Genomic DNA, 14,865 nt, shown 5'->3' with positions numbered 1-14,865 from the left:
ACTTTCATGAAAGCTGGACAAGAAGCATTAGAAGTTGCAGAAAGAGCTGAATGGTGGCTGGTACATGGTCTTATGACTGGGAAGAATTCACTCATCCAGCAGGTTTTAGTGATTTGGGTGCTGAGTATAGCAGAACTTGCCTCAGGAAAAGATGAGCTCTTTTTTTTGTTTCTGCCACAACAAGTTGTCCCTCTTGATTCTGATTCACTAAGAGGCCTGTAATCTAAAATTCTGCATCATTCAGCATTCAGGCCAGCAAGAGGAAAAAAATTAGGCTAGGACTTGCCCGTGTTTGTTGTCTGTGGTTGGTGGAGAGCTTTCTGTTCAGAGCTGTGAGACAGAATGGAACTCAGGTTGTCACAGGAACTAGGAAAACGCTGTGGGAAAAAATAAAAGGAAAGAAAACATCCCTACTCACAAAAGGAGACACGACCACGCATAAAAAGGTCTTGTACCAGCACAAACTGTATCAATATTGGCTCAGTGTTTTCCCCTGAGTGTGTATAGATAATACCATTGTGATTACCTACATAGTTACTAGGCCAATACACCAGCCAGCTGTTTTCCCTGGGTAACATGCTTCCTCTCATCATTATTGTAATCAGCTATTTACAGTGGGTTTGAGAAGAGACAATGTACACAGACACATTGCAATATTCCTGGACTCCAGACCCTTCTCTACGGGATACGGTGCAATGCAGTACTCAGAAAAAGGAAGAAAATAAGAAAATTAATTGGACTGATGGACAATGTGGCCAGCACCTTGCATGATTGAGAATACTTGTGCATCTAGATGAGCCTATAGAAAGATGCCAATGGCTTGGGATGTATGCCTGAGCATCTAAAGGATATAAAACTGTACACATAGTTTAACTTAGTGCTACAATCAAGAGCAGTTTCCCCACAAATAAATCAGATTTATTGCTTTAGAGTGGCATCTAACATTTCTCCGTGCAGGAAAACGAAATCCCAGTCTTCATGAGCAATCATGGATAGAACTCTACATGCTTAGTCACAGCATTCCACTTTATCTAAATAGAATTTATGCCCACTGGACACAGTAATTAGAGGGTTATTGAAATCTGAATAAGAAATAAACATTCTTTCTGTATGAATCATTCAGAAAAAGTCCTCCTTTCCTCCTGAAACAGCAGATTGAAATCGACTGCATTTAACATTGTTATAGAGAGAGTTCAGAGTTCAGCTCTTTCACTTTTAGGTGAGGGCACAGTTTCTCTCTAACTCACTATTCTAAAAAGTGAGGTGCTGGATGTGCCTTCTTTATTTCAGCTTCTTTGCTTCAGTTATTCAGTTTACTCCAATCTTTCTTATACACAAAACTGCAATTACCTTCTCTGAGTCAGTAATAGGAAAAAAAAGGAAAAAATACACCCCATTCTATTAAAAAATGGCAAATTTTTCAACCTTACACAGAATGGAGGACCATCCTGTTGATGCTTTCTCATTCTAGGAATTATGTACTGAATAGTGAATAAATTCTATTACATTATTAAAACTAATTTCTTTCCACTGGATCCTGAAAAATGATTCCTGCTAGTCAGGAACTCAACACCAAAATAGAGTGGGTCTTCAAAAAAATCAAGAAACAAACAGACTTCACTATTATTTGATGTTATTGTCTATCCAAGCATAAATTATTTAACTCCTTATATTGTATACATTTCCAGCGCAATGGAAATATGGGTATTCAAATAACAAAAATATGGTGATTTTTTGGTTTGTTTTTTTTTTTCACTTTGAAACTCTTTTCATTAGCTCTTTAAATATTTATCTCACTCATTATATGTCTCATAGCTATGTGAAAGGTACATAAGGTACATAAGGTGTTGGCATTACCCTTGATCAAGTGAGAGAAAGAAAAAAAAATGAGACTGGAATAGATCCAAGATACTATGCCACGGAGAACAGTTCTGTAGTGACCTCTTCTTGCAGCTTCCATTGTGAGGTTAGAGGCAGGATGGAGATGAAGAATTCTTTGATTACATATTCACTTCCTATTGCTCCCAGGTGATACTTCTGTTAGAGACAGTGATTTCTAGCTGCCATCAGCCAAGATGATCTTGCCTAATCCAGTTGCCTGTGTTAGCCTTTTATCCAAGTCCAAGCATCCATTTGCTTCCCAGAAATACTTCCATTTAAATCATTTAGATTTTACCAGCTTCATCTCACATGGAATTCTTATTTTTTCTCCTTTTACTACAGAACTGCAAGAAAATAGGTAAAGCTTCTATTAATTTTCAGATGCACTGCAAATGAAAAATCAGTGTAAAGTGAAACGACAGAATTCCAATTTATTACTATCAGGAAACGGGAACTGCAGCCTGAACAACCTTGCAGTTACTAAATTAAAGAACTTCCTCATCTGTTACAGATTAAAATAAAATATTTTTCACTTGCTTAAACTTCCCTTTATTTCTCCTAGTAGCACTGTTTTTAGTGTCTAATCAATACAATCTTTATTGACAGATGCAGAATGAAACATAACTGGTTTCAAGGACCAACTGCCATGTAGCGTCAATGCTTACTGTCCATATGCACAGCATTACTTTGACTTCTAACAATTAACCAGCCGCAAAGTGGTTAGAACCATATGAATTCTTGTTTCAGAGATTATTATTTCTTCATCTACCTTCTACACAAAAATTTTATCTACATTTCTAATTCTAGTGATGCCACAGCCAACACTATTCCACATCAGGGTAAACGCAGAGAAGTCAGATGTAGCAGTCATCTTTCAAAACAGAAATACTGGTAGTACACTCTTTTCATAACCAATGATGAAACTTCTGTAATTTAGTATCACATAATAGAGCATTAAATAGATAATAAAACAGGGGGAAAGCCTAGAGTTATACATTTATTATTCTTATTAATCCTGTGTCTTTATTAGTAGTTTCTGACAAAAGTTTCCTGATCAAAATGGGTATTTTCTTTAAACAGTTCTTAGTTTTTCCAGAAATTTAAATTTTACAGAGAAAGTTACACGGAATTTACATTATGCTTCAGATTTTTAAAAATCGCCCTCATACTTTATGAGAATCCAATTACTATTAAAATTCTGGGGACTGGATGATGATATGCAATTAGATTTAATTCAGTATAATTAGACTGAATCACTAGCTAACACAATTACAACCTGATGCAAGTCAGATTCTCATTTTATTTACCTTGATATGTGTCAGTAACAACAAATCCGTTAATATCAATATAGTAAATTTGCCTAACTGAAGCCACAACATTAGTGGGAGAAGTCTGTAGATAAGAGAATAACGGCCTGCATATGAAAATCTGACGGATCATTGCACCAATGCACAGTAACTGCTTTAAGGATGAAAAATAATTGTCTTTGCTTTGATTTATGTGTGCTCAGCACAAAGTCCACATTCTGTTGTGATGTTGAACTTAAAAAAACCAATAAACAAGATATATATATTAGACCTATCTAGACAGTAGACTGTTAGACCTATATTAGACATATTTGGAGCAGGAAGCTATATAGTGTTACATTTCACATAGGAGAGTAATATAAAATGACCATGTACATAACACAGCAATAGCAACCTAAAGAAACAGCAATCATACCATGCTTTAAGAAAAATACTTTAGCTTACATACCACATAGTTAATCAATTTCATGCAAGATAAACACCCTCCATCAGAGTAAGCAAGCAGAATTTAAAACACTTTTTTAATCTAGCTTATTTCTCATTTGTTTTGATTATATTTATGGCCTTAAAATATGAAAAATATGCTTTCTCAATTCTCCCTCCTGAAGTACTTAGACTGAAATCATTGCAAAAAATACATATCTTTTTCTCTTAACATGATAATGGATTTATTATGTTGCTTCATTATCTACATAGAAGTGCCTTTTGAGCTGACATTTCTATGCATAAAACCTAAATTATGGTCCAAATGTCAACTGAAAAAGACTCTCAGTTGTGTGTCCTGCCATCTCCCCCAGCTCTGTCTCTTTACAAAGACAGCAATACAAACACTCCACAGAAATGAATGGAGAGAGGAGAAATGATGCATACAGACTCCACAGGCAAGCGATATCCACAGGCAACTCTCTCCAAAAGTATGGATGACCATTCTGAGGATAAGTAAATGTGTGGCAAGGTCAGAAACGACACTCAGTCTGTCACTACAAAGTCAATCAGCCCTTGCACATTTTTCACATGCAATGTTTACAGACTCTCCATAAAAACTGCAGCAAAATTGTAGAAGCAGCTCTGCTGCTACTCTGTGGCCTAGAGAAAAAGAATTTAATTTTCCAGACACCGAGAAAAATCTCCTACACCTATCACCATACTGTGCATGTAATCAGAGTATACTGAAGAAACTACAAACTTATATTTAGGCATCAATAAGGAAAACTAGTGATGGAGGGGACAGAAGAATGCAGACAGTTTGATGTAGGGAAAATGTACCTAAGGTACATGTCAAAATCTACCAAAATTATTTAAAGGTAATTGATAAAAGATGGCAAGGAAGAATAATCAAAAATTACTTCTAGCTCGTCCACTGCTTTGACTGTTGGTCTAAATTGAATCAGCCTCTCTGGGTTGCCCTAATGACTAAATGAACATTTACATGCTGCTAGCCGCAATCCCAGCTTCCATGCTCCCTGCCGTCTCTCCTCCTGGCTAAGAAAGAGATGACTATATTGCAGTCTTCCACAGCGTATGTCTTCAGTAGATCTGAACATTGAACAGGGCTTTCACAAGGTCTCCTTGTAATTTCATCTGTTTCTCCCATTAGAAACAGCCCATCGAGAGGTGAAAATTTCACATGCAAAGGTGACATCCTGACCTCATAATAGTCAACAACAAAACTCCTCATAGACAAGTAAAATCCTTGACCTCTTCAATCAAGGTCCTAATACTGTTAATATTAGTGCCCCTCTCAGGAAATTGTTTGGAAGATGTCCTTTCCCATCGCTTTCTTTTGAAATCTGCATTTTTTTCATAATCTGAACCAGTATAAATGTCACACACTAGCAAAAAAACAAAAAATGGTTGAACAGTTCTTTTTAAGTCCTAAAGGAAGTCTCATCACATTAACAGGCTGGTACTGCTCCAGTCATATGTATCTCACTAAAATGCAGTAAAAACCTAAGGTTACACACCCATTAATCACATTAAATTATCTTTTTCACTAGTTTCTGAAGAAAGCTTCTTGACCAAAAAAAGCATTTGCTAACTACATTTTCCAGTCAAACGGAAGCCTTGACCTCCTTTGTCCCAAATGATTAAAAGATAACAATATTTAATCACATTTTCATATCAGGACTCCAACTTCTATCATTTGGGGAGGGGGGGAAAAATGTGTATAGCCAGAAGGACTGGAAGACAAGGTGTATGTGATGGCATAAATATAGATACTTCACAGTCTTCCAAGAGACTTTGAGTAACTATTTATATCCCAACTAAACCACCTTCAACTCCAAATGGAATATCAAAATTCTGCTTAATTGATATTATGGCTTATTAATCAGTGTTGGGTTTATTGTCTACCAAAAGAAGAAACACAAAAGATTGAAGTGGTAGCTGCATCTATTTTATATTTTTAGCATATTCCTATAATTTTTAACCTATATACGATCAACTGAATAGCTAGCTATCTATGAAACAAGTAAAATATCAATAATTTATACATTTTATGCACAAAACACAGTTACTATGTGCATGCTTGTTACTTCCCATTTCGAATTAGATGTTTAAATTTTTCTCCCTGGAAATCTTACATTCATGCCTGCAGTTCACCCACCGCTTGTCAAAGCAAGGTTTCAGTTCAATAGTTAGGTACCCTGGAGACCTAATGATAACCGTCAAAAACTTGAAAAATCAGAATTTTGTATAATTAAAAGCCTAGGCATACAGAATGTATCATATAATTGTCTTCATCTGTTCTATAAAGGAGATATATTAATGCATGTTTTAATAAAGTGTTTTAAAATAAAATTACAATGCCACACTACTTCCCTACTCCAAAATAACAAGATTCAAGAAGTTTCCTGAGAAGAACTATGAAATAAACTTTGTTTCCATGTAAGCTTAATAACAAATTCTTAAAAGTATGTAATAGCTTGTATTAATTTTATGGTTTCAAGACAGTAAAGTTCTGCTTAATGCCTTACTCATGGATTTTCAGAATTTTGTGCTATTTACTATTTGGTAGATTTGCCAATATGAAGTTTTAAGTTTCCCCCTTACTCAAGAACTAGCCCTCCTCTGGACTATTGCATCCAGTCTTAATGTTCCAAACAACTGAAAGAAGCCTCCTCCAGAGTCCATCAAGGCAGTTGCAGGTTGGAGGACTTGCTCTGTTAGAAGCTGAGAGAGCTGGACCTGTTCAGCCCGGAGATGAAGCGGCTTTAGCAGGGACCTAACATCAGCCTGTCAGTGCCTATGAGGAGGATACCAACAAGATGGAGCCAGGCTCTTCACAGACGTGCGTGGTACGAGAACGAGAGACAATACCCATGAATTGAAACTGGGAGGCTATGACTCAACATACAGAAGGAAAATTGCTATCAGGATAATTAAGTATTGGGTATGATTGTCCAGAGAGGTTGTGGAATTGCTTTCCTTGTAGCTTTTCCAGAGAGAATTGAACAAATCCCTAAGCAACATGTTGACTCAGACTAATGGGTCCCTTCCAACTGGAATGTTTCTGTGATTTAGTGTAATCATGAGCATTACAAAAAGTAACAGGAAATGAAACTTTCAGTTTGACCTGAACACAACCTAGGACACATCAGTGAAGCTTTTTATAAAAGAGATGAGAGTATTACCACCCTTGGACAAGGCAGTAATGAGAGTTCTATGGGCCCAGACTACTATTCTGGTCATATTTGCTGAAGAAATATAGATTTAGATTGTTAAGGGACAAAGAGAAGGGCACACAGATATCTAGTGGAATAGAGATATTCTCACCTGAAAATAAATCAGAAAGGTAAATTTAGGCTGCCTAAATGAAGGCTGAGAGGATATATGACTTCTGTTTGACCAAAAAGTAAAACAAGGAAAGTTATCACATAGTTTGTATTTACACAGGTATAAATTGACCATGTAACAATCTATTATCATACTTACCTAGACTTCTCAGTACAAGTCTGTAAACATCTCTACATCCGTTTCTGAATTACTTGCAGAGTTTATAGCTGATTACAAGCATTAAAGCCAAAATTAAAAGTTTCTTTTGGGGAAAAAAAAAAAGAATGGGGGGGAGATAAAAAGAGAAAAACACAGAAAAGGGGAAAGGAAACTGGAAAAACAAAAAGAGAAAATTAAAAGGGGAAAGGCAAAACTCCCTCCAGTGGGGCTAGTCAAGAAGAGAACTGACAGGGATTCCCCTTTAAGTATCCTCTCCAGTGCATACCACCATACCACTTCTCCCATAGAAACCACATAGGTTTCCTCAGGAGCCATTCAAATTCCCTATTGCCGGTCCCCACTTACGATGCTATTAACACTGATTGGAGTAGTTTTTGATCAGAGGCTGGTGTTGCAAACTAACTGGCTGTTAAGTTTTGCATATATTACTGGGAATGCTTACCAGATACTTATCTTTCTCCTAATGCAAACTAAAAGCTGCAAAAAGTGGTGCAAGAAAAAGATGGTGAAAAAGTGTGATTTATACCAGTGGCAATCACTTCCCTGACATAACAGTAGTAGCACACTGTGCAGGTGCAGGGCCATGAGTAACAGTATGAGACCAACAGCATGAGGACAGGAAGGGAAACACTGTCTAGAAGCTTTGGTGAAAAGTTACAGAGCTGCAACAGAAAGGCAGCTGCAAATGGAAGATTCTTGGAACCACAAAAGGTTGAGGCACCAAAGGCATGCTGCAGCACACCACCTTCTTTATGAATAAGTTCAGGTTCAATCCTTCTCATAGCTTGCATACACACAAGACTGACCTCCTTCAGGGCTGTCAATTTCTTTACTGGACCAGGCATCACCTTTTCAAAACACTCATTAGACCAGGTCTTCTTTTCTCTTGCAGGTTAAAAGAGCACGGCAACAGAAGCCGGGCTCAGTGAACATGATGGTAGAGGCTCACACATACTCAGTCTGAGCCAGGTAACTGGATTCAAGGGTGAACAAAGCCCCTAGAGTGGCAGTTATCCATGATAGAGAAAGAGCACTCTGTATCTTGAACAGAAATTAACTAAAACAAAGACTGAGAGCCTCAGAGTAGAAATCAAAGGAGATACAGAATCCAGCATCTTCTACTCCAAAACCAAAGAACTAGGGATAAATAAAAGACGTCCTGTAAGTATCATCTTCTTACAGGCACTTCTGAGCTACCTTCACTGAAGATCTTTTCACTTTCCTAGACAAAAATAAGTCATGCAATAGTTTTAAAACAAAGTATCCTGATAGTTATTACACATTATAAAGAAACTTCAACAATGTATCATGCTTTGTGAGTCATAAATGTCAACATTTTTATTGAAAAATACCATTAACAAGAAATTACTGGAAAACAAGAACAAATATTTGCTTCCTACTACCTTCCCATATCCCAATCTACATTCTATATTGACTAAATGCTAATTAATTCAAGTAAACATCTTCTTGAAGGTTATGTAACAGAAGTTTTCAATCACTTTTCCCTATAAAGGAATTTCTAAATTGTGTAATATCACCTTGTCCACCTTGACTGGAAAAGAATGTATGAACAGCAAAATCTAATTGAAACAAAGACCTGTTCAGAGTCCAAGATCTTATCTCCAGATGCTCAACAGCAAATGCATAAGGAAAAGTGAGGAACTGCAATGCAACCTGTAATGGTACTTGCTTGGAATACTATGAAGCATTCAGAATATTTTCCAGTTTGGGACATTCTGATTCAGAGCCATTATCTCTCTGTTTCGTAGCCTTTGATACATTTTTTATCTCAGAATTTGTCCAAATCATTGTTTTGAACTCGTGTGAACTTTTTTGCTTTGAAAAATCTCTTCAGCAGAAAGCTATATAACTACATATTGTATAAAAATGAAGAAGTATGGAGAAGTTTGGGTATGTCCTCAAGGCATACTATATACTATATGCTATACTATATACTATATATATATATACACTATATACTATAGTTATACTATACCTTGCAGCTGAAAGGATTCTAAGATGGCCTCAAAGTATTGAAACATTATTTTTGAGCAGTAGTTAAGCACTACTTTGCTGTAATTTTTAAGCTGCTTGAAGGCAAAGCTACAGATTAGCATGAAGACATAAACTTCATAATTCATTATAAAAGTTGTAATAATAAACTCAACACTAGTGCAGTCTTGCCCAGCATGCGATGACGTTCACAACATAATTCATTCATTACACGTAAGTTACAGAGAATAAGGAATAAATTCTTTGGTCATGTATGATCATCCTAATCTAGAAACTCAAAACCAAAAGGAGAAAATGAAAGGTGATTTCGTCAAGTAATGTTAGCTCTAAAATGCTAACAACCAAGCGATTAAGCAATGCAACGTTCTCTGAAAAAAAATACTTATTTATCTGGAAATCATTACGGATACCCTGAAGCATGACAAATATGTTTTATCATAGAATAGCCCAATGTTCTGTCTTTACATGAGAGTTAACTTATCAATGAAGCAAATAGAACATTTTCTTACATCTGCTTGAGAAGACTGGAAAACTGATAATACTCATTCTTTTAACTTGAATTTCTATAGGAAGTTCATGTAAACAGTATGCATATAGGACACAGCATGTAATCCTCAGCAAATCTGGCCCAAATCTCTTCTGTAAAAGAGAAAAAACCCTCACTCCTGAGATATATGAAGCTCTCTCAGGTAAATTGTTAAACTATGACTACGCCGCAAACCAGAAATATTTTCTATTGCAGTTTGAACACACATACCCAAAGTACCTTAAAGTTAGCTAGTCTGAATATCGACAAATATAAAACAACAATAGATAGGCAGTCTGGTAAATATGTGCTTAATTTACCAATTTGGAGATGACTAGGCTACATCCCTCTCTCCCAACCGATTTTTCGTTGGTTATACTTGTTCATATACACAGGATTTGATTATTCACAAAGCTACATTTCTCCTACTAAGCATTAGTTGAATACTAAGAAACTACTTCAGCTACATTTAGTTACCTTCAGTATTCATGGTAATTCACACCAGGATTCACATAATTTTCAGGACAGGCAAGCAAAAATTTGTACTTTCAGTATGCAACTTCTATGGGACTATCTCAGCTAGTGAGATGAAGAACTGAAAATTATTTTCCACTTTACATGCTTTCTAGAAAGTATATAGTTTTTATAATTGAATCTCTTTTTAATGTTATTTTTATTAAGAAATTAGAAAATACATATGCCAGTCAACCACAGTATTATCCTTTTTTCCCCGAAAAAAATCTAACAGGAACAACTGCTCTAAATGAAGCATGTGCTAGGAATTTCAGCAGTGAAGATGTTATTTCATTTTTGTTTTTAAACTGCTTTGAGCACAGGAAGGTAGTGGAGAATGGAAGACGTACAACAGCTTAAGAACTATTATTCCTGTTTCGCCTGTAGACCGCACTTCATTTGTGGAAAAGCAGGTTAAGGGAAAAACAGACACTACTGTTTTCAAAAATGACATTGTAATGTCAGATTCAAAATATTTGAGTGTACTACACATTCACACAGACTTTGATACCAAAATACAAAGGAATTTAACACCACAGTTCTTTCGGTAGGCTTAACTAACTATGATGCTGCACTCTCATCAACTTGGCCACTAAGCATAATGGCATGTTTTTCTCTTTTTTTGGAACTCTGAACTGGAAGTGACATTTTCATGCAAAAGAGAGCTATTTCAGTACTTACATGAGGAAGCTACTTATATGAGGTAGGTAAATATGACTGATTGCATCTTTTTTCTGGGGCCATGACCTGTTTTTTCCCAATGTTTTGGATAGCATCTTTGCCATCACAATGAAAAAGAGGTGCTAAAATAGTGCATTATTTGCTTCATTCACAGTGGAGAGTTATATATAGTTGAGACAAGGATATTTTATAAAAATAACAATGCAGCTTAAGCGTATGAAGGGATGGAATTGCCTTCCAAGACCGCTCTGGTATTACGACAGAGAACAAGCCTGCATCTCTTTCTGAACAAAGCAGATGTTCAGGGTACAAAATGTGAGCTGGGACCACTGATACAGGAATGCATTGGACATGAGAGAAAATTTAGAAACACTCAACAAAAAGATAGCTTCAATAGATGTAGGGGATGCTGTTGGGGAGGCAGGGCTGTGGCAAGAGACAGGAGAGGAGAGAGAGGAGTTGGAGAGGACATTTGAAAAACGTTAATGTGAAACACCTTCCGTTTTTGTTCATGAAGTCTCAGCACAGCTTACAGGCCTTTGTGAGCTTGCAAATTAAACCCTGAATAACTGTCACAAAACTATTTTTCTGTCACAGAAAACAAAATGTCAAGGAACTAAAGCTGACAATGCTGAAAGACAAATGTTTAAAATTCCTCGGTTTCTGTGTCAGCATTTGTTCTATGCTGTTTGTGACAGAGAATATCAACAGCTTTTGCATCAGAAAAGCACATTCATGCATTTTCATATGTCAAAAGGTCTCCACAATCCGATTCGCTACTTCCTTTTCAATGATCAGTTTGTTTTAAACATTTCTCCCCTCTTAAATTCTCATGGAGTTTAACAGTGGGTTTAGACCTCTTCGGAGCACTTAAAAATACAAACTGCCATGGGCTCAGGGTAGATCTTTCAAAGATGAATACGCATTTTGTGCATTACAAGTAATACCTGCTTTTTTCTATAACAGTGATGAGCACGAATGATTGCTATTACGTTCCATCTCAGATCAAAACTCAGACATTTTAGGTGAGTCAAAACAACTGCACCCTTGCTGGAAATTACCTTCCCGATGCCCTGCACTGGCAACCGGGAAGCTGTCGGTCGGAATGCAGAAACCGCTTTGTCACCGAAAATACAATTACACAAAATTCTGGCCACCCAACCACCCACCCGGGACGGGACGGGACGCGACGCGACGGGACGGGACAGGACGCATACGCACCCGCCCTCCGCCTGCTCCGGGCAGCTCCGACACTGGCCCGGCGGTGGTGCCCGAGGGGCGCTCCCCGCCGTCGCCCACCTGTTCGGCCCCCACGGGGCAGCTCCCCCGACACCCTCCGGAGCTCCCCAGCCGACCTCGGGGAGCTGGCACCGCCCGCCGAGCTCCAGCAGCCGCTCCCTGACAGCCCCCGAGCTGCCGTGGGTGCCCCGGGCACCCCGAGACACGGACGCGGCCCCGCAGGACGCGGGGGTCGCAGAGGACCCCCCGAACTCAGCAAGGCACACACCCGCCCCGCCGGGCATGCCCTGCCAGGAACTGCTCTTCCACTCACGCTCCAGCGAAGCAAAACTTGCCGGGGGCAGCCGTGTCCCCCCGCCCACGCCACCTCTCCCGCCCTCACACGGTCGAACTTCCCGAAACCTTCCCAAAGGTCCCAAATATACCGCCCTGGCAAGTCAAGGGTGACGTTCTGGCGGCGGGACCGGCCAGCCCCGCTCCCCCTGCCCGCCGCGGCCGGGCGGAGCGGAGGGGCAGCCGCCCGGTGGGTGCCACTCACCTTCCGCGCCTCCGCCTTATCTCTTCGCTCGCGGGCTGCAACTTCCAGCGCTTCCCCCAACTGCCATGTTCCACGGGAGCGACGGGGACAGGAGCGAAGCGGGGCGGGGAGGAAAAGTTGCGGCAGCGGCGGCCGCGGCGGCGCTTAGGTGGCCATCGCGCCGGCGGGGCGAGCCTGTGCCGTGCGCGGCGGGCGGGCGGGGCGGCGGCGGCAGCTGGCGCGGGGCTGCGCGCTGCGATCGCCGCCCGTGGCGACGCGGGGAGGATTTGCTAAAAATAGCGGCTCTCTCGGCGCGGCGGGCGGGGGGAGGCGGGGGGAGGCGGCCGGGCTGCGCCGCGCTCCCCGCCGTGGCCGCTGGGGGCCGGGCGGGCCGGGCCGCGCTGCGCCGCCGCCGGGGGACAGCGCCGGGCGGCGCCGTGCCCGGGCCGAGGACGGGGAGGCGATTTGGGCACTGAGCCCGAGGGACTGCGGCTGCCCGGGCCCGCTGAGGGACTGGCTGGCGGGGGAGCCGCGCGGTTATTTCGCGGCCCTTGGCACCCCGGTACCCCTCTGTGAGCCCTCGGGGCAGGGGATGCACCTGCCTGCCCTGCCAACCGAGGCACAGGGGCGCTGGGCCCCGCCGTGCAGCCCCCGCGGGGAGGCAGCCGGGCCCGGCGGGGTGGAGTGAGGACACGCGTCTGGACGGCACCCGCTGCTGCTTCCAGAGGGTCCCTGGCATTCGCCACGGGGAGAAAGGAGGTGTGCAGGCTGCTGTGTGGTCCTCGCGTGGTAGGTGTTTCTGTTCCCTTGGGCGTCACACCCCGAGATGGTTGCACATTTCTCTAGTGCTGCTTTCCTCTCGTGGTCTTCTTATCAGTCTTGGTATCTCTTAGTATCTTCAACTAGAGGATGCCTACCTTTCTGAATCCACATCAAGTCTCCTTGATAATGATTAAGAGTCTACAAAATTCTCTTTTCCTAATACTGTTTTATCCAACATATAAAGTACTTTAGTCTGTGGAATCTATCTTAGCCACATTTATTTCTACTCTAAATTTATGGATAGATATCTTCATTACTTAAGAGAGAAGGGAGTGTCACCTTTTATTTCTCCCCTTCCAGTGAAAAGTTAGCCTCAAAGGAGTTAAGTTCTTAGCAATTAAAAAAAAAAAGTTCTGGAAAAAAAAATTAGCTATCTTCCACCTAAAGGCTTTGGCATTTTCATTTGTGTTTATATATTTCCCTTAGTACCATAGAAGTTTCATGCTGTGTTTTAATCTGTTTGAATTTTAAGATTGATTGTACTTATTCTTTCCACTGTGTTGCTTTCAGATGTTAGCTTTCCTGAAACAAATCTTAAAAATTGTTATTTCAAGACTGGTGAAGAAGTAGCTAACACTAAATGGTAAAGCTGGTGGCTAAAGAAAGAGGTTTAGAATTTGAGCCTGAATGTCGTTGATTGCTCAAGGGATACAACAGATGAAAACTCAGCTGTGGCAAGCAGTGTTTTTTGTGACCCTCAAAATTAATCTCATTTCTCAAAATTAGAAATAAAACTGTGTCTCAGTATGTTTCAACTTGGAGAGGAACCTCATCAGCTTGTTTTGGTTTGTGTTTTAGTTTGGGAATAGGTTTCACTGGTATTGCTGGATGGTGTTATGGAGTGCCATGTGACAGATCCAAGTCCAGACTGCCTAATGAAATCACACAGCACTGTTTCCCTGACAGATCGATAGGCTTCAAATTGATACATACTTTTGTTTCATTATGTACTCTTGTCCTCTGTCTACTCAAAGGAAGCATCAGCATTATAATTGCATTTTAAAATGTTGTAATGCTGAGTTGGGATCTCCTGAATTCACATTGGAAAATAACAGGCATCTCTGAGACACCTCCATGTTTTGGCTACTGCTGCACTTGCCCCACTTATTTCCACTCAATGCTAATAAATATAATGAAGTGGTGCATGGTAGTAATATTCACCAGCCTTTATCTTGCTTTTGCTAGATCTACTATTTCTATTCCATTTCAACATTATCTACTTCTAATCCTACTGAGCAAAAATTGATTTATAGACTTGACTGACTTGCCGGAGTGAATATGTGTAGCTCTTCATTCAAATGTAGCATTCCCTATTTTGTCACTGTCTTTCTGAGTTATTACAAACATTTACTGAAAGTCATGGGGGTGACAAAAGAATGTGGTGTGCCTGCAGTATAATTTATAAGTTTAAT

At 40.2% G+C, this 14,865-nt stretch overlaps 1 protein-coding gene across 1 annotated transcript in view; it reads right to left on the bottom strand.

The window, feature by feature from the left end:
• HDAC9 (histone deacetylase 9) overlaps positions 1-12,800 on the bottom strand; it is a 462,804-nt gene extending 450,004 nt beyond the window's left edge. The window contains exon 1 of the mRNA XM_027684600.1: positions 12,653-12,800. The gene's annotated coding sequence lies outside the window, so the exon portion shown is untranslated. The remainder of the gene's footprint in view (positions 1-12,652) is intronic.
• Positions 12,801-14,865: the final 2,065 nt, after the last annotated feature.

This window comes from Neopelma chrysocephalum, unplaced genomic scaffold (assembly GCF_003984885.1).
Source record: "Neopelma chrysocephalum unplaced genomic scaffold, ASM398488v2 Primary Assembly neopelma1_67, whole genome shotgun sequence".
In the NCBI taxonomy this organism is placed as follows: Eukaryota; Metazoa; Chordata; class Aves; order Passeriformes; family Pipridae; genus Neopelma; species Neopelma chrysocephalum.
This window is presented reverse-complemented; position numbering and strand designations above follow the sequence as displayed.